Source organism: Rhipicephalus sanguineus, chromosome 1 (genome assembly GCF_013339695.2).
Source record: "Rhipicephalus sanguineus isolate Rsan-2018 chromosome 1, BIME_Rsan_1.4, whole genome shotgun sequence".
NCBI lineage: Eukaryota > Metazoa > Arthropoda > Arachnida > Ixodida > Ixodidae > Rhipicephalus > Rhipicephalus sanguineus.
This window is the reverse complement of record NC_051176.1, coordinates 25,472,994-25,493,719: the sequence shown is the minus strand read 5'-3', so window position 1 is coordinate 25,493,719 and position 20,726 is coordinate 25,472,994.

The following is a 20,726-nucleotide window of genomic DNA, read 5'->3' as shown; positions in this document are numbered from 1 at the left end:
GCATTGATAACAAGAGAATTCACTTCACTCCATTTTTGTAGCTTTTCTAGCGCGTCTTGAGCTAGTATACTAAGATTAGATACGTCGTCGGATTGGAGGAACAAGCTTGTGTCATCGGCGTAAACTGAAAATTCGACGTTCTCGCTAACTCTTACTATGTCGTTTGCGTAGATGTTGAATAACACGGGGCCTAACACACTTCCCTGCGGAACACCGGTGTTTATGTCTAACAGTGAAGAACTTTTACCTTTAATGCTTACACATTGCCTTCTATGCCCTAGATAAGATTTTTACGAGATTTAGGGCTACACCCCGGAAACCATAGTGTTCTAGTTTAGTAAACAGAGTTACATGGTGTATTCTGTCAAACGCCTTAGAAAAATCAATATATATATCCAGTATTAGCTTCTTTTCTTCAAATCCCTTTAAGATGATTTCTTTTTGTGCTAGTAAAGCGCGTTCACTTGATACACCTTGACGAAAACCGAATTGTTCTGACGCAATCAAAGAATGCTTATCGTAGAAAGATACAATTCGCTTACAGATAACCTTTTCTAGCCCTTTAGAAATAACAGGCAATATTGCGATTGGACGGTAATTTGAGAAATCATTCTTATTTCCCGATTTGTACAACACGCTAACTTTAGCGTGCTGCATTTTCTCGGGGAAAACTCCTGTGGCTAGACACAAGTTGAACAGAGAGGTAAGTGGAGGCACTAGAAGGTCAAGTACGTGTTTAATTGGTCCAATTTGAATGTCATCAATATCGCGCGCTTTACTATTCTTGAGGCCTATAAAAGTCGAATGTACTTCCTGTTCAGTTACTCGTTCTAAGAACGCATATTTCATATTTGATGTGCCCATAAATTGCAAAATAGAGCGTTTGTCCACACTTGACGTGCTATTTGAGACCAGAGTCGTAAAATATTTGTTTAAACTATTTGCCAGTTTTTCACCGCTAAGTATTTCATTTTGCACTACGAGCTCCAGTTCTTTAGTTTGGCGAGTACCAGAGTGCATCAGACGATTTTATTTCCTGCCATAAAACATCACTACGAGAACTTGCCCTCTCAAGTAGGTTTAGAAAATAAGCATTCTTTTTGTTACGTAAGGTTTTGTTTAATGAGTTTGTAAATTTCTTGAATTCGGCCAGATCACTGCTGTCTCTACTTTTGATAAATCTATGATATAAAGCATTATTTTTACGGATCATTTCATGGCATTCGCTTGTTAACCACGGCTTCCGAATTTTCTTTGAGGCTCTCACAGTCTTTAGCTTAAAGCAATAGTGATATGCATTTTTTAAAAGATGCATCAAAGTATCGTAAGCCTCATCAGCATTTTTGCAGTTATACAGGGCACTGAAGTTTAACCTTGCAATATGGTGTCTAAATTGCTCCAGCTGATAGGGTTCCAAAGGACTTGGTTTTAGTTGTCTAGAAACCTTATTCTTTTTGTATATCATGTATATAGGGAGGTGATCGCTCATATCCGATATAACGGAACATGATGTCACGCAGTCGTTTCTATTATTCGTGATAAATAAGTCTAGAAGACTTCCAGAGTGAATGCTGACACGAGTTGGTTCGTTTAATGTGACTGTTTAATGTGACTAAAGCAACAGCTGGAATGAACGTTACGTTGCATTACTTTGTAAAAGGTTGATGTTACAGTCACCACCTATTACGACGCACAGCCTATTTGTGCCTACAAAAGTTAGTAGCCTTTCAAGGAAGACATAGAACTTTTCAACACACCCATCAGGTGGGCATCAGGTGGGCATCGAAATTCACTCCAGATATCATTGCTCTACAAGAAACCTGGCTTTCAATGCATCAGTCTTTTCGAATAAATAGATTCAGATCTTTCCGGCTAGATCGCCCATCGAAAGGCGGAGGTCTGGCATTTTTTATCAATAATAGTGTCACGTGGTCGTGACGTCGACGAAGACAGCAGTCGGCCTTTGCAGGGCGAAACTGTCTATTTGGCCGAACTTGTGGCCGGAAAATGAGAACTAGAACTACAGCAATATACGCTGTACAATGATAGCGGCGAACAGGGCGTCATCCGTCGATCAACTGACAAGCGGTCAAGCGCGTCGGCTTTTATACAGGCGCTATCGAATTTTCCAGCAATATCGCTGGTGGCGGCATTATCTCTCGACAAAGCTAGAACATTCACGGGCGGCGCGCAATCTTAACAAAACGATCTACTACAATCGAGAAGCTTCTCGAATACTGTTCTGCGGACAGCGTCGATCGTTGATAAACGTCCTTGCTGGTCAAACCCGAATAATTCAAACTGAACCACGAATTGGGCGTGGCATTGCCCCCCTCTGAAAAAGCATCGTCCCGATGCTTGTGAAAGAACAAAGAAGTGAGAGAAAAAAACAAGTGAATACATAAATAAATTACAATAACAAAGGAAAAGTAGAGTCCCCAGGTTCGCTAACGCGCGAAAAACGGCTTAAGGCGCACGACGTGGACGACTTCAGGTCGTGCGCGGCGTCGCTGGGAGTTCGTAATGCCGTCCGGGATGACCTCGTAGTCAAGAGCGCCGAGGAGTCGAAGAACCTTGTATGGCCCGAAGTATCGCCGAAGGAGTTTTTCGCTAAGCCCACGTCGGCGTATCGGCGTCCAGACCCAAACACGGTCGCCGGGCTGGTATTCCACGAAGCGTCGTCGAAGATTGTAGCGACGGCTGTCGGTGTACTGCTGGGTCTTGATGCGCAGGCGGGCGAGCTGTCGAGCTTCTTCGGCTCGTTGTAAGTAAGCGGCGGCGTCAAGGTTTTCTTCGTCAGTGACGTTCGGTAGCATGGCGTCGAGCGTCGTCGCCAAGCTCCTTCCGTAGACCAACTTGTACGGCGTCATCTGCGTTGTTTCTTGCACGGCCGTGTTGTAGGCGAAGGTCACGTACGGAAGGACGGCGTCCCACGTCTTGTGCTCAACGTCGACGTACATGGCCAGCATGTCGGCGATTGTCTTATTTAGACGTTCGGTGAGGCCATTGGTCTGCGGGTGGTAGGCGGTGGCTCGTCTCGCTGTATTTGAAGATCGCCTGAGTTAAGTCCGCAGTAAAGGCGGTACCTCTGTCTGTGATGAGGACCCCTGGGGCGCCATGACGCAAGACGATGTTCTCCACGAAGAACTTGGCTACCTCGGCGGCGCTGCCTTTGGGCAAGGCCTTTGTCTCGGCGTAGCGGGTGAGGTAGTCAGTCGCTACGACGATCCACTTGTTGCCGGAAGTCGACGTCGGGAACGGCCCTAGTAGGTCCATCCCGATTTGCTGGAACGGCCGGTGAGGTGGTTCGATTGGCTGCAGAAGTCCCGCTGGCCTAGTCGGCGGTGTCTTCCGTCGCTGGCAATCTCGGCAAGTCTTAACGTAGTGGGCGACATCGGCAGCAAGGCGTGGCCAGTAGTATTTTTCCTGTATTCTGGCGAGCGTGCGGGAAACACCGAGATGTCCAGCCGTCGGGTCGTCATGTAGGGCCTGGAGGACTTCTGGTCGCAATGATGAGGGCACGACGAGAAGGTAGTCGGTTCGAAGTGGCGAGAAGTTCTTCTTCAGGAGAACGCCGTTCCGTAAGAAAAACGACGGCAGTCCTCGCTTGAATACCTTCGGAACAACGGCGGTCTTGCACTCGAGGTACTCAATAAGGCCCCCCAGTTCCGCGTCGGCCCGTTGCCTTTCGGCGAAGTCGTCGGCACTTATAGTTCCGAGGAAGCAGTCATCGTCGTCGTCTTGCGGCGGCGCGTCGACGGGGGCACGAGACAGGCAGTCGGCGTCAGTGTGTTTTCGTCCGGACTTGTACACGACGGTAATATCGAATTCTTGAAGCGTGAGGCTCCATCGTGCGAGACGACCTGAAGGGTCCTTCAAGTTAGCTAGCCAACATAAGGCGTGATGGTCACTGACAACTTTGAAGGGCCTGCCATAGAGGTAGGGGCGAAACTTTGACGTAGCCCAGAGAATGGCAAGGCATTCCTTTTCTGTTGTGGAATAGTTTGCTTCTGCCTTGGATAGTGACCGGCTAGCATAACTGATAACCCTTTCAAGCCCGTCAGTCTTTTGCACAAGGACGGCACCGAGTCCTACGCTGCTTGCGTCGGTGTGTATTTCCGTATCGGCGCAATCGTCGAAAGGCGCAGGTATGGGTGGCGAATGCAGGCGTCGTTTAAGTTCTTGAAAGGCTTGCACTTGCGCCGTTTCCCACCTGAATTCCACGTTATTCTTCGTGAGAAGCGTGAGTGGTTCGGCGATACGTGAAAAGTTTTTGACGAAGCGTCTGTAATAGGCGCATAAGCCGAGAAATCGGCGCACGGCCTTCTTGTCGGTGGGTGGCGCGAAGTCGGCGATGGCAGCTGTTTTCCGCGGGTCTGGGCGCACTCCAGACTTGCTGCTCGCATGACCCAGAAACAAGAGCTCGTCGTACGCGAATCGGCACTTTTCTGGCTTCAGGGTCAGTCCAGAGGCCTTGATTGCTTGAAGTACTGCCTCAAGCCGCCGGAGATGCTCGTAGAAGGTCGAGGAAAACACGACGACGTCGTCCAAATACACAAGGCACGTCTGCCACTTCAAACCGGCCAGTACGGTGTCCATGACACGCTGGAACGTCGCAGGTGCCGAGCAAAGACCGAAAGGCATGACCTTGAACTCAAAGAGGCCCTCGGGTGTTATAAAGGCAGTCTTTTCTCGGTCTCTCTCGTCGACTTCGATTTGCCAGTAGCCGGTCTTCAGGTCCATCGACGAAAAGTACGTCGCGTTGTGAAGTCGATCCAGGGTGTCGTCTATTCGTGGGAGGGGGTACACGTCCTTTTTCGTGATTTTGTTCAGGCGCCGATAATCAACGCAGAAGCGCAGTGTCCCGTCCCTTTTCTTCACTAACACCACGGGTGACGCCCACGGACTCTTGGACGGCTGGATGATGTTGTCGCGTAGCATTTCGTCGACTTGCTTTTTTATCGCGTCGCGCTCTCGAGTAGAAACTGTGTAGGGGCTCTGACGGACTGGTCGAGAATTTTCTTCTGTTATAATGCGGTGCTTCGCAAGGGGCGTTTGTCGGACCCGCGATGACGACGAGAAACAGTCCTTGTATTGCAGGAGCAGGGTTTTGAGCTGGTCTTGCTTGGCCTTCGGAAGGCTCGGGTTGACGTCAAATTCCGGTTCGGGAACTCTATTCGTCGAAGCAGGATCGGCGGCATCGAAGAGGGCGAAAGCATCGCTGGCGGCTACACATTCGTCGATGTAGGCAACCGTCGTACCAAAGTTGAGGTGCCTATATTCGTGGCTGAAGTTTGTCAACACTACCTTTGCTTTACCGTCACGCAGCTCGGCTATACCTCGTGCGACGCAAATTTGACGGTTCAGGAGTAGGTGCTGATCGCCCTCGATGACGCCTTCAAGGTTCGCAGGTTTTTCGGTGCCGACGGAAATAATGACGCTGGAGCGCGGCGCAATGGTCACCTGCTCTTCTATTACATTCAATGCATGGTTGCCTGGCATCGCGTGGGGCGGGAGCGCTTTGTCTGAGGTCAGTGTTATCGACTCAGACCTCAGGCCGATAACGGCGCCGTGGTCACATAGAAAGTCCAATCCAAGTATCACATCCCTGGAGCAGTTTTGTAGGACTACAAAGCTCGCAGGATAAGTCCGGTTATTGATAGTGACTCGCGCAGTGCAGACACCAATCGGCGTTATCAGATGGCCTCCGGCGCTCCGGATCTCGGGGCCTTCCCAAGCAGTCCTAACTTTCTTCAACTGTGCTGCGAACGGCCCACTGATGACGGAACAGTCGGCTCCAGTATCGACGAGAGCGGTGACGTTGTGGCCGTCGATCAGAACGTCGAGGTCGCTAGTCCGCCGTCTTGCGTTGCGGTTACGTCGCGGCGTCGGGTCACGGCTACGTCGGTTTGCACAGCTGATTCCGCATTGCGTCGTCAGGTCTGCTTCCGGTCGCAAAGTTTCGTCTTCAGGACGTCGTTCGGCGTGCGGCGGGGGCTCGGAGCTTCGTCGCGGCGTCGTCGTCGACGGCGGAGGATCTTCAGCATTTCGTCGTTCAGCAACCGCACCTCCATCGGTTGCTGCCCTTAGTTTTCCGGATACGGGCTAGGCGACCGGCCCCGGTTTGGGCCATTGTACTGCCGGCGGTGCGGTGACATGTAACGGCCGGGCGACGGCGAGCGGGAAGGTCGTCGTTCTTGCCACTGTGTTCCGGTGAGGTAGTCGTCGATGTCGCGAGGCCGTTCGCCTGGCTGCGGGCGCGGCGCGTTGACTGCGAATCCGCGTAGCCCCATCTGAAGGTACTGGCAGCGGCGGTACGTGTGGCCGGCCTCCCCGCAGTGGTAGCAGAGCGGGCGGTTGTCAGGGGCGCGCCAGACATCGGTCTTCCTCGGGGTGTAGCGCTGGCCGACAGGTGGGCGGTAGGGCGTCGGTGGCGGCGGCGGCGTCTGGCCGACAGGTGGACGGTAGGGCGTCGGTGGCGGCGGCGGCGTCTGGCGACGGTACTGCGGCGGTGTGTCGTCTTGGCGTGGGCGTGGAGGAGGAGCATGACGGCGGGCTGCAGCAGCATAGCTCATAGCTTGCGGCTGCGGCTCTACTAGCTGAGGCGCACCGAGTGAACACTGGATCTCCTGGCGCACGGCGTCGGCGATGTAATCTACTTGAGGTTGCGACGAAGGTAGAAGTTTTCGCAGCTCCTCTTGCACGATTGCTCGAATCGTCTCACGCAGGTCGGCGGATCCTAGCGCTTGAACGTCGGCGTAGCTTGTGGTCGAGAAGCTGCGGTTGTATTGCCGTGTTCGCATCTCAAGCGTTTTCTCGATTGTTGTTGCTTCGGAGACAAGTTCTTGGACGGTATTCGGCGGATTCCTCATAAGGCCAGCGAAGAGCTGTTCCTTTACTCCTCGCATGAGGAAACGAACCTTCTTTTCTTCAGGCATGTTGGGGTCCGCGTGGCGGAACAGCCGGGTCATTTCTTCCGCGAAGATGGTCACGTTTGCGTTCGGGAGCTGAACCCGTGTCTCCAGCAAGGTTGCGGCCCTTTCCTGTCGAACGACGCTCGTGAACGTCTCCAAAAATGCACTGCGAAAGAGATCCCAGGTTCGAAGCGTGGACTCCCGGTTCTCGAGCCATGTCCTTGCTGCTTCTTCCAGGTAGAAGTACACGTGGCGCAGCTTGTCGTCGGCGTTCCAGTTGTTAAATGTTGCGACACTTTCGAACGTCTCCAGCCAGGTTTCGGGGTCTTCACATGGCGAACCACGAAATGTCGGCGGCTCCCTGGGCGGCTGCATCACTATCGCGGCAGGGTTCGCTGCGGCCGTCATCGTGCCTGTTGTTCTTGTCGCCGTGGCTTTTGGCTTATCCGGTAGGGGTCCGTATTGGGGGGGTAGTCCTTTCTGCCGGCGGCTGGTTCGAGGATCCGGGTTGTCCGTGGAGTCGTCTTCTTCGCGGCTTGGGCTTAGGTCAGCGCTCCGCGGTGGCGTCCGTATCATGAAGCAGCACCTCCACCAGATGTCACGTGGTCGTGACGTGGACGAAGACAGCAGTCGGCCTTTGCAGGGTGAAACTGTTTATTTGGCCGAACTTGTGGCCGGAAAATGAGAACTAGAACTACAGCAATATACGCTGTACAATGATGGCGGCGAACAGGGCGTCATCCGTCGATCAACTGACAAGCGGTCAAGCGCGTCGGCTTTTATACAGGCGCTATCGAATTTTCCAGCAATATCGCTGGTGGCGGCATTATCTCTCGACAAAGCTAGAACATTCACGGGCGGCGCGCAATCTTAACAAAACGATCTACTACAATCGAGAAGCTTCTCGAATACTGCTTTGCGGACAGCGTCGATCGTTGATAAACGTCCTTGCTGGTCAAACCCGAATAATTCAAACTGAACCAAGAATTGGGCGTGGCAATAGAATAAGCCTCAAGGCGAAAATTGCATATAGGCATATGTCATGTGAAAGCGAAATTTTTGCTCTGGAAATAACGTTGCCAGGATGCCAGCCCCTCTTGTTAGTCAATGCGTACTTCCCTACAGGTGTGCAAGAAACTCGATGCTTGGACGCCGCAGTAACATCTATATGTAAGGATAAAATTGTGGTGGGCGATTTCAACTCGCACCATACGTGCTGGGGTTTTCGCACTGATCGGTGTGGTAAACGATTGTGGGAGTGGACAGCAGATAACAACCTGCGTTGCCTGAATTCTCGAACGCCTACCTTTATTTGTCATCGATCTCGCTCAGCCTTGGATGTAAGCTTTTGTGAGTTCGTCACTCACTAGTGTATCATGGACAGCCTTGGAGTGTGCCACCAACAGCGATCACTTGCCAGTGATGTTTGAGATTGTTCGCACAATAACACCGTCATGTTCTCAGACTCGAATATTTATTTTTTATAGCAAATTTAAAAAAGATCTAGAAACTGCTTTGACCACCGGTTTTGAAGAACGAGGAGACACAAAAGCTATGAGACTAAGTGCTTTGATAAAAAGAACGTACAAAAAGGCAGAATTTGTTGCCGAAACTGTAAAGTGTACCACCCATAGTCCTTGGTGGAATTCACGTGCACACTGTGCACGTGATTTCCGACGACGACAGGCAGCTTGGAAAAAACTTATGTATAACCAGTGCCCCCAAAATTGGTCTGATTACAAGTTTTACGCTGCAAATTTTAAACGCACAGTTTCTTTAGCTAAAGAGGAATATGATAGGAAACGCTATGATTACCTGTCAAAACCTAAGAATAAAAATGCGCTGTTTAGATTTATGAGATTACGTGAAATTCTGCCATCCCCAACTAACATAGATTATGAAATTATGTCGTCAGAGGAAATGAAGAAATCTTTGGAAGTTATAGGTAGAGGACTGGAGCGTCGATTTACATCAACGAAGCCGTAGAATTTGCAAATACCAGCGTTAATGAGAGATTTTACCAAAGTTACATTGGAAGAATTGGCTCAGGTGATTCAAGATTTGCCCTCGTCAGCTCCAGGTCCGGACGGAATCACAGTTTATATGATAAAAATACTATTCAAATTGTCACCATGTGACCTCTTAAACACTGTGAATTATTCGTTATATTACACCTGGATTCCATACGATTGGAAACTAGATAAAATAATTCCGATAGAAAAACGACAAGGATTAGGCTATAACATAGGAAATATACGACCTATTTCTCTTACATCGAGTATGGTAAAACTCATAGAAAGGGTGTTACATAAAAGAATTACAGTCTGGCTGGCGGAAAACGTAGTACTAAATCCAAATCAAATTGGTTTTAGAGCAGAGTGCTCAATATGGTGTGCACACGCAGACTTAGAAAGCCGCATTCAACTTGCTCAAAAAAGAAGGCAACAAGCTGCTCTAGTGACACTAGATATAGCCAAAGCATATGACAGTGTGGAACATTCAGTATTATTGGACATCTTACAGAGCCACAACCTGCCACAATATATGATTGCGTGGCTGACGGAATTTTTGAAGGCTAGAGAATTTTATTGTTTTAAGGATGGATGCGCATCGGCAAAGTTTGAACAGACTCGCGGAGTCCCCCAAGGAGCAGTCTTGTCTCCTGTATTATTTAATATATTAATTAGCTCAATCCCCACTTGCCAGGACGTGCAAATATATATTTATGCAGATGATATTGCATTCTTCGCGGCAGATAGTGACATTCATTCTTTATATAAAAAATTACAGACATATATAAATATGCTAGAGATATGGCTAGAGACAATTTGTATGACCTTAAATGTAAATAAAAGCGCACTGTTAATATTTCCATTAACAGACCCCATCTCAATTTCAATATGTTATAAACAAGAGCCCATTCCACAGGTTGAGTCGACTAAATATTTGGGGATAATTTATAATGGCAAGCTAAACTGGGCTCCTCACATAGAAAGTATTGTATCTAAGGCACAAAGTACCTTAGGCATACTACGCCGACTGAGTAGCAGACGATATGGATTATGTAGGGACACAATGGTGATGATATATAAAATGTACATACGCCCAATATTAGAATTTGGGTGTGTATTGTTCTCAGGTGGCCCTGCGTACAAACTTAAGCCTCTGATTCTGCTGGAGCGAGAAGCCTTGCGATTATGTCTAGGGCTCCCTAGGTTTGTAGCTAACAATGTTATGTACCAGGAAGCTAGATTGCCAACATTGCCTTGTCGATTCCGCATCCTAACGGTGCAGGCATTTTTAAAATTTTATAGCTATCCGTTAAGACGATCTGAATATGCTTTTATAAAAAACGAAGACTCCTTTTTTCTTGCTCATTGGCCACGTTTTCGTACACCACTGATTATTTTTGTTCAGAAGCAGCTAGACCGGATAAACGTGAAAATTCGAGATGTGCCTGCAGCAAATGTGTCCAATCAGAACCTAAACATAGAATATGATGACATTTTCCCCTCTAAACCTAAATTTCAACCATACGGGGTATTAAATAGCTGGCTGCAAGATTACCTTGCACACGTGGAAACAAATAATGTAGTAGCCACAGACGCTTCAGTAATAGACGAAAAGGCAGGAGTAGGCATTTACTCCCCTTCGCTTGGCTGGTCATTTTCATTAAGACTACCGGACTTCACCCCCATTTTTGAAGCTGAACTCTTGGCAATTATTCTAGCCCTGCATAAATTAGCTTTGAACGCCCATAGCGCAATAATAATGACAGACTTCATGTCAGTATGCACGTCCCTTACAGCTTCTTCAAAATCAACTGCCCTAAAGACGTTCCTGACGCTAATTCCTCCACAGCTGAAGCTCTTAAAATTATTATGGGTACCTGGCCACTCTGCATTAGAATTAAATGAAATGGCTGACTCACTAGCGCGAGCTGCATTGAATGGTCCAATTCTTTCTGTCCTTCCTGTAGTTGCCAGTATAACAGCGATTAGATATAGAAAATTTTCACTTCGTGCAGACGCCATAGAATCAATAACAGCTGGGACAGAATTTAGTCATTTAAAATTTCCGTGGAAGATCCAATGGTGTCCTACTAGACAATTGGAAGTATTAGTAACTAGACTACGATGTCGTGTGCCCCCGTTATATTCACACAGGGCTGGTCTGGCGATATCGCCCCTATGTCACTTTTGTTTAGAAATGGAATCAGTAGAATACTACTTTTTATCATGTCGAAGATACAGATTACTCAAAAAAAGACTTCTTGATATCCTATTCGCTAACCTGGGGCTGCACTTCACCATTGACAATGTGCTTACCTTCGGTGCTTCAACTCTGGGCTTCAGCCACAGAAATGCGTTTGATGCCGTGTGTAGCTACCTTCACGAAACAAAACAAATACGGCTTTAAATTTCAGCTTGTATAAGTATTATTATAACAGAAAAAAAGTTTTGATATTATTTTCATTATTATTGTGCTTATTCTTCTTATTATTTTTATTGTAATTCCTATTTGGGACAAGGATTAAAGTGTCCGATCTGTATGTTTAAAAAACTATTATTGCACTCTTTCATTGATGCGTACGTTTTTTTTTGTATATTCATTGCTATTATTTATTTATTTATTCTTGTTATTGGCATCAGCATTCAATACTCAAAATATTAAAAAAAAGAAAACTTTTTTTTTTCGTAAGAAGACTTCTTGGCCAATCCCCCAGAGTGGGTATGAGCCATGCAGTAGAGGATACTACTACTACTACTACTACTACTACTATGCTGCGGGGAAGATATAAAGAAACGGCGGAGCATGTACTGATTGAATGTGGAGATATCCAACCAGGTGTACGTTTGGGCGCGAGCCTACATGAAGCCTTGGGTTTTAGGGACAACAATGGAAAGCTGAACACACCCGCGATTGAAATAAGTAAGAGACGGTTACAGTATTGTTGGCAGAACATTAGAGAGAAACGACAAAAATAAATATTGGGAAAAAATAAGGACAGTCTGCCGTAAAGGGCAGAGAACTGGGCTGAGACTTTACGTTTTTTTTTCCTGTAGTAAGATAGATTTTATCGAAGTAGAGGCACTAGGCCAACATAAAAAAAAAAGAAAACAGGAAAGAGATTTTTCAGGGGCGAAGCTCCTTAGGGTGTCGGTCGTTCCCTCCTCTGTAATAGTAGTAGTAGTAGTAGTAGTAGTAGTAGTAGTAGTAGTAGTAGTAGTAGTAGTAGTAGTAGTAGTTAGTAGTAGTAGTAGTAGTACTATGGATGTAGCCAGCTCTAGTTTAATGAATTGCTCACTAGATGAGCAATTCACTAGATATCATGATTTACAAGACATCCTAGTGTTCCTTGATTTAATCACACTAAAAGACATACTTTGCGGGTGATATACTCTAGTGAGCTTTCAACTTTTCGTCTTAATGTACATGATAAAGAAATTATTTCTACGAAAAACGCAAAGCACACTTTGAGCAAGATGTTTGGTTTTGGGACGCTTTATGTGCAGTAAACGCCGTGCATTGTTCGCGAAACCGGAGCACTTGCACGATCGCGTTCCGTTGGCTTTCGTTGGGCATGCTACCGACCTCGCGTCGTGGAACGCGAAGAGGAACGCTACGCGCGTCGTGTCTTCCCTCTAGCCTTGCCGTTATTTCTCACAGGGCGAGCGGGGAACGCGCTCGCTCTTGGCGCGCTTTCTCTTTCGCTCGGGAGTGGACACTTTCCCTGCATTTCACCGATCACAAAGCGGTGGTTAAGGGACCACGTAAACCAACAGTACAATAAAAGTTCGATGTTTAATATATACATGGCAGGGGCGTAGCCAAAAATTTTTTCCGGGGGGGGGGGGTTCAACCATACTTTATTTATGTTCGTGCGTGCGTTTGTATGTGCGCGTGTATATATACGCAAGCAAAACTGAAAATTTTTGGGGGGTTTGAACCTCCCAACCCCTCCCCCCCCCTGGCTACGCCCCTGATACACGGTGTTTCACACTCTTTATATGATGTACTGGGCGAATTTCACGGAAGCGTTTCAAGGTTTACCGATGATTGTCTCCGGAGCTTCGCCCCACTCAATATCATTCACCCCGTGGATATGCTGTGATTTTTTGTCGATCCAGGTGGCACACTTGTCACCACCCCGTTATAAAGGGGACGCTCATAGCATCCATCCATCCATCCAGTTTCCTCTTGAACGTTTTCTCAAATGATCGCGAAAGGCGATAGCAGAGTGACCTAGAATATGGGGAGTGTCCAAAGCGCCCAGGGTTGCCAATGGTGGCTACTTTTCGCCAAATTGGCGAATTTGAGAGGCCCGTGGCGACCTAAAATTATGAATGGCGACATGGCGAATTTTTGGCGATTTTCGGCTTAGGTCTCCACCGAGTTTTGAATCCTAAGCTCAGTGTCTTTACAATGAATTAGCGGCAACATTCTCATTATTTTTCTTGGTTTTAGACCCACGAGTAGAATGTGCACATTACGCGTCATTCGGTATGTCCGTCCTGTAACTCGTGTGTACCTCCTCAATTCATCTAGAGAGATAATAAAACGTTTAGTTGATGTTCTGTGAAAATAAGATCAGTGAGTGGGATCCTTAGTTCGGGATGCCATCTAGATGCAGGAGGTACTGGAACGTCCCCCAGCGACATTCTATAGCAAAATGTAAGTAAGCGGACTGCCTTGCAAACCGCGAGGGGGCAGTGATTGACTATAGGTTTATGGCTTTAGGCGCTTTAAGCTTATCTGAAGTTTCGCATCTGAAGGGGCAAGACGACGGGTTGGCCGCGTGTTCCGATCATTTGCTCCGCCAAAGCTCCAGCTGCTCTGAATAGCTTGGCGACTTATTCACTGTTGCAGTACCCCGGTTCAGCTCGCAAAGACTGTTTTGGAATAGCGTAGAGAGGCGGATACGCGGCTATTTCTGCAATAAAAATTATTTATTGAGGCATTTTTCACTGTTCTCGGTGAGCGTGTGCAATAAAAACAATTGCTATATAACATTTTACATTGTTATACAGCAATAACGCATCGGATTGACGCGTGTAGATATAAGTAACTATAAGAAAGGGTCGGTGATGTCCGGTATCATATTAGTTCACACTGAAAAGGTGTAAGACTCACTAATGATCGGTTCCTGTAAGAATTCTGTCGTGTTACCTTCAATAAACCTTTTAATCCTTTTAATTCATATAATGGTACGTAAAGCTGTCTACAAATAATGCTTTCACAGTTTTCGCCCAAGGTTTATACCACACCTTTAGCTTTGAAACGAGAGGACAGGGATGGAAGGATATCATGAGCGTTTCGTTCATTCACCCTTGCGCCACCACGCACATCTTGCGGCTAGTCGGAGAAGCAGCACAATGCACTCCCATGGTGAAGCGGGCGATACGACTGGCATCGAGAAACGTCAATATAATTTAAGGGTCTTGGATGGTACTGTGTTCTACGGGGCTATACGTGAGTGGAAATTTTTATTACTGGGTATGCCGCACATATCTAGAATGGCTACTTTTTCGGCGAAATTTGTAAAAAAATGGCGACTTTTGGCGACTTTTTGCTCGTCGTTTGGCGACATTTACTCGAAAGTCAGTGGCAACCCTGAAAGCGCCGGCTCCATGGCCGGCTCCCCCCGCGTGGGCCTTTTGCGGTGAACTTCCGCGCCGCGCCGCTGCTGCGCCGGACCCGTTAAAGCCCCTGAATCTTCGTAAAGTAGCGATACTTTCCTCCTCCGCTCGCGTTCCTCCTCGTTCTCCTCTCCTTCGCACTCTCTTTTCGAGCATGACGCCACCTACCTTGCCCCTGCGTAGCAGACGGCGCTTCGCAAAGAGAGAGCGCGCTTGCCAGGCGGCGCGCTTTAAGCATTCGCACTAGCCGTCTAGCTCTAGGTATCCTTTTTTAAAAATTATATGTTGTTTAGGAGATCTTAGGACACGTTTGTAAAGAACATGTGTGATGTTGAACGTTAATTTCCCGCTTTACATGAAGCCTTCTGAAACCTACACATTGTACACGTCGTCCTCGCGAGGCGAATGCGCCGCGCATGCCAATGACGCACTGAGACTGCCAGTACGCACTAGAGGTAGCCGTTCCGAAGTATCCGTTGGGTAATATAGTTAACGCCGCTATACGTGCCTGTATTATGTAGCATTGTACACTGCAATACAAAAGGGCGTATTTGAGGCACCTCTTTCCCACAAAACAATACCCAGCATCTGGCTCACTTGTTTTCTTTTTCACCAAATCTCTGCGCTCGCTATTTCCTGTTAACTGTTTAGCAACCTCACAAAAAGGGCGTGATATGGGGCGTATTCCTGTCCCGAAACAATAACCATCAATCTCGCGTGTCTTTCCTTGTATTATCGCCGGGCGCGCCGTACTTCCAGGTCACGAATGGCGTGCGTGTTATTAAAAAGCATCCTTGATAGCAAAGTGGCGAGCGCCGAGTTTTCAAGGAAGTAAGCGCTGTTGGGAAACAGGTGTCTCAGCTTGCGACTGCTTCTGCGCAGAGCTGATAGACGGAGCGATCAAGGCGACGGTGAGTTAAGGCAAATTTATATACATATATACAGAGGCGTTACATATTCGGCGCTGGGGCCGACAGCTTATTGGGCTCGCACAGCGGTGCGACGACGACCCGGGATTTCTTCGCTCGCTGTCTCTCTCCGCGCAGCTTGGTTCTTTTATAGCCCTGGCCGACCCCTTGCATCAGCCAGTAGTTCGAAGCCTCCAATCAGGAACCGCCGTTGGTCGCTGGCTCGAACCGGATCCGCGGGGGAGAGGGCTTGCCGCACGTTGCGGGAGAGATTTCCGTCGGTTGCGTCAGACGCAGCGCCGGAGTTGCCGGGGATTGCGTAAGACTCCCGCCTCGTTGCGTCAGCTGGTGTTGACGCTGGTTGCATCAGTCTATCGATGTTGACGCTGGTTGCGTCAGACGTTCTACCAGCTTGAATGCCTTGTCGAAGCAAGGAAGTTTGGGTTGGGAGCCCTGGCATAACAGCACCCCCGCCGCCAGACAATGCGCCGGAAAGACGAGCTGCTTCCACGTGGCTCGGATGCCGGGCGCGCTCGTTCGCCAGGTCCATCCAGGTTCACCTCCAGGGCCATGGGGACATTTGGCTCTACGCTTCGTTCCGTGAACAGATCACGGTCGCCAGGCCGGATCCCGGCTCCAGTGGCTTGTCGCCAAGATGTGTCGACTTGCTTTGATCGTCTCTTCTGACGATCTTTGGTATCAGCACTTGTTGATCGTTCTGCCACTTGTCAAGAACGGTCCGACAACAGACAACACGACACAAGCAAGTGCCCTCGGTCACCCGACAGAACACCAGACCTAAATAGAATAATATATTCCTAACTACGTTTCTGTCGAAATTTTGTTCCCTCTATATCAAGAGGCACATGTGGGACACAAAACTCTTAAAAGCAGAACTCAAACTTTTACACGTGTAACAAACGCAATGAAATATATATATATATATATATATATATATAGATATCATTACTTATGTTTGATAAGCTGATGGTTAAGTTGTGGAACAGTGGGATTTTTCATAGTGAAGCTCAGATGATATTCTCAGTTATTAAGGTGGGGTGAAACTTCGAAAGTAAGTTTCAAAGTTTGGCTGCACAGCAGTGGTAATGAAAGCTATAACTAAAATTTGCGAGGTATGTTAAGGTAGTCGCAGGTTGCATTGAAGCTCAAAAATGGTTTGAAATTGTTTAGTATTTTTTATTCGTGTTTGTTTTTCTACTAATGTACTTTTTAAATAAGATCTGACATCTGCAGACCATTGCAATATTGCATAAAGGTAGCTACTAACGCTTTACAGAAGTGGAACTAAAATTGTGAGCGTACAACAAAACTAGATTTGTTATGTTTTTTTACGTTCGTCTTACCTATGACTGATTTTTTATACTAAAACATACAAATGCGCATAGGCTACTGCTTCTAGTGCCAGTTATGTAAATTCCATTAGTTAACACATGGAAATTTTTGTTTTCTAAGCCCACTAGTTCTCGAGAAAAAGGTACAGAAATTACAAAAATGTTCTTTTGAGAAAAACGCAGAAATAACGAAGGGGTATGCGATTAGCTGTCAATGTGTCAAAGAAAAAGGACCTAAAATCCTTTTTGAAACGGCGAGTACCCAAATGTGATATATTTTCTGAAAGATAAAGAAATGCTGTATCAGGTAATTCTGAAATCCCAAAATTGAATTTTTTTACCAAAGGAAGTGTCACCCCGCCTTAAACTGTTAGTTCATTGCGCTCAAAAGCAAGAGCCCATATTCACAAAGGTGCCTTGCATTCGATTTTTTCAGGCAATATTTCAGCCAATCACAATGCTAGACTAATAAAATTATCTAATTGAGATGTAGATCTTGACTAATGACCTTTGTTCGGTTTCTTTGCACTTACCTTTCCTTCTGTTAAAATGAAATTCAAGCTCCAAACACATTCGTAATGTTTCTTTTTTTTGTGAAGTGAGCAGTGCCTTTCAAATAAAATGCATGAGTAGCGAATCCTATTAGACTGGCTTGTGCTCATGGCATGTGGTCTAGAAAATACGAATGCCATGCTAGAAAATGCAGAATAGTGAAAGTGGCCCCACCCCACCCTACATTTGCGTATAAACGATGCTCTGTTAAATACAGACTTGTCAATGTAGTACAACAATGCAGTAGGCGGAGCTGAACTGCAGAAACATCGAAACAACCGATCCAAATGTATGGGGCCTATGCTGATACCTGCAGTACTGGGTGCGCAATATTCATCCTGTTTGTGAAAGCGAACAATGTGCAAAAACTAGTGTCATAATGTCTGCAAGAAATATTAGTGTATTTGTGTAACACCAGCATTACATGGGAATTTGCGATTACTGTCGACCCGCTCCGACTCAAATATCTGCTCGCGAGAATTATGGTAGCCACCGATCCGACTACCTCGGCGCATGATACACTCTGCAAGTCCATGATGGTGCATCATACCGAGTGTGATGCGCCGCTAATATAATAAAATATGACCACGACTGAGAGGTTCGAATTGCAGTTGACTGGATCGACTTCGAGTAAAGTCGCTGCGTTGAAAACAGCGCGAAAACGTGATGAAGGCTAAGGTTAACAAGCAACACAAGCGCTGTTCCTTAGCCTTCGTCCCGTCTTCGCGCTGTTTTCAACGGAATAATATGTACTAACTGGCCCTTCAAAGCACCCCGCTATCGCCAGCGAATGTTCACGTGTAGCAGCGAAGAATCTGAGTCGGACTTGATCGCTATCGAAATTGCCGTGAGCCATCCTTACGACACGATTTCTTGCATCTAAGACTTTGATCTGGGCGAGTTGGTTCATAGCAATGGGAAGGCACAGCGCAACTGAGACAATGGACAAGAACACGCAACACACACGAGCGCTGACTTACAACTGGATTTATTTTGCACCAATCTGCTTTATAAATGCGCTTAAACTTGACAAATGACACATTGGTAGTCAAACAGAAATGGTCGTTTTTTGGTTTATCAACCAAGATATACTAACGACCATTTCTGTTTGACTACCGATGTGTCATTTGTCAAGATTAAGCGCATTTATAAGGCAGTTTGGTGCAAAACAAATCCAGTTGTAAGTCAGCGCTCGTGTGTGTTGCGTGTTCTTGTCCATTGTCTCAGTTGCGCTGGGCCTTCCGATTCCTTGCATCCAACGTGTCAACCTTAGCTGATTGTTTTCAACTGGCAAGTTGGGTGTATAGTATATTAATGGGTGCATAGTATAATAATTGTGACTTTTCTACTTCGCTTTGGTGGTGAAGCACAGAGTCGCGAAAAGTAGCAGACGACCGTGAGGTAAGTGTGAAATGCTTCTTGATTTTGTAGTGCCCAACCAGTTGAGGATTCTCTGCGGGCAGTAATTTGCCGCTACGATTTCCTTCTTCCGATCGAGTATCTTGACGAGTGTGTTAAAAGGAACGAAGGACACTGTATTCGCAGCAGAAAGCGCCCTGCTACGCAGCCGCAAGTGCAGCAGCCGCCGACGCGCGATGGACCATTGCGAGTCGCAGCACCGCCATGCTATAGTGCCTAGAATATACTAGCCATGCGGTGACTGGGGGAAGGCATCAGCGCGGTGGCCACGCCAAAGCGCGCGCTCAGCACACTAGCCAGTATATTTAAAGGGGTTTTAAGTATATTGCGACGACAGCGCCGCGCTGCGGCTCTGGAGAGAAGCTCTGGCGTCACTGGGGGCATGCGCGGCCGACTCAGCCTCTTTGTCGGCAGCGGGCACACGCTCGCGCGCGCGTCCGCGCGTTCCTCAGTCGGTGCGGGGAACTGGGGCGCCGTGCCGGCAGCTTGCTACGCTGAACCGAGAGGCTTGCTGTGCAAAGCTGCATTTCCGCGTTGGCAGAAGCGACCTCGCGGAAGCGAGGTCCGAAGTATTGCTGTGTCGTGGGCTGCCACATCAGTGCAGACAACACCAAGGCACGCGATTCATGCGTGAAACTGTATCGGTTTCCGGGCATGTCACACGAGAAATACAGGCGACAAGCGTGGATCACCGCAGTAAGGAGAATGAAGTATGTCCTTGTTGATAGCACTGTCTCGCCTTCTGTTTTGGCTGTCTCGGTTCACCGCTTTCGTTCGTTTCGACTACCTGTATCAGTACGTAACGCGGCGCATGCACGCGACGACTACAGTAATGATTACTCGCTGTCTTCTCGCATTGTGAAAGTCGAGTTACGGTTGTAGCTGAAACAACTTTGTGTTTTGATTCCCCGTGTTTTGTGAGATCTACCCGTCTCTGTCGAACGTTCACACTAGCGTTATACCGCGGTTAGCGTTGCGCGGTTGGTTGAATGCAACTGAACTCGGCACATTGTCAAAAGTTCGGCGCCTGCCATTTACGCTTCGGGAAGGCTGCTTTATCTCGCCGGAACGGACGTGTTCGTGCAGCAGGTTTTATACGCCTGTAAAGTCGATATTCTCATAAAAAGAAACTGCAAGCATGACGCGAGAGCCGAAAAAATGAGGCGAGCAGTTCAATTTTCTTCGCAGTGGTTAAAGCTCGGCTAGCTGCCTCGCGTCTAAATCGGCAGGTGATGCTCCAGCGGCACGGAGGACTTGACTCTAACGTTCTCAGGCTTTTCTAGTACCATGGCCGTATAATTTCTTTTTGTCGCACGCCGCAAACGTTTGTTCACGAAAGGACACGGCTGCTGCTGCAAGCATGCCATATCAAAACAATAATCACATGCTTCATACTCCACAACGCACGACATCGATAGCGTGCACGGCCTCACTTCGCAGTTCATATGGACCATTACGTATCTTCAACATGACAGAATGAGTCGTACATCGAGGTATACGTCCTACAGGGTGTTATCGCGACTTTAAAAATGCATTTCGCGTTGAGTGGGGCGTCTCGTCGTCGATCGTCTGCTCTTCACCTTAAACGTGATTGACGAGCCTTTCTCCTTTTATCAAGTTCGCTTTTCGGAAGTGCATGTCCAGCTCGGAGATCTTTTTGAAGCCGCGCTGCAGGCGGTAGATTGTGAGGAGACGCGAATGTACCACGAGAGCTCTGCACGTGCGCGGAAGTGAGCGGCGGCGCGGCGTCGAGAACGGAGAAGCTCGTTGCATGCTCCCAGTTTCTATTTTTCTGCCAGAGATGGCGCTGCCTGTCAAGAGCAGCAGCGCCAATAAGCGATGCTTGGGAAGCCTATAGCGTAACCAACGCGCGCCTTGGCAGCCCGGCGTCTGGGTGCGAGAGTACCCGCTCGGCTCGCCAGCAGCCTGGGTGCGAGACAG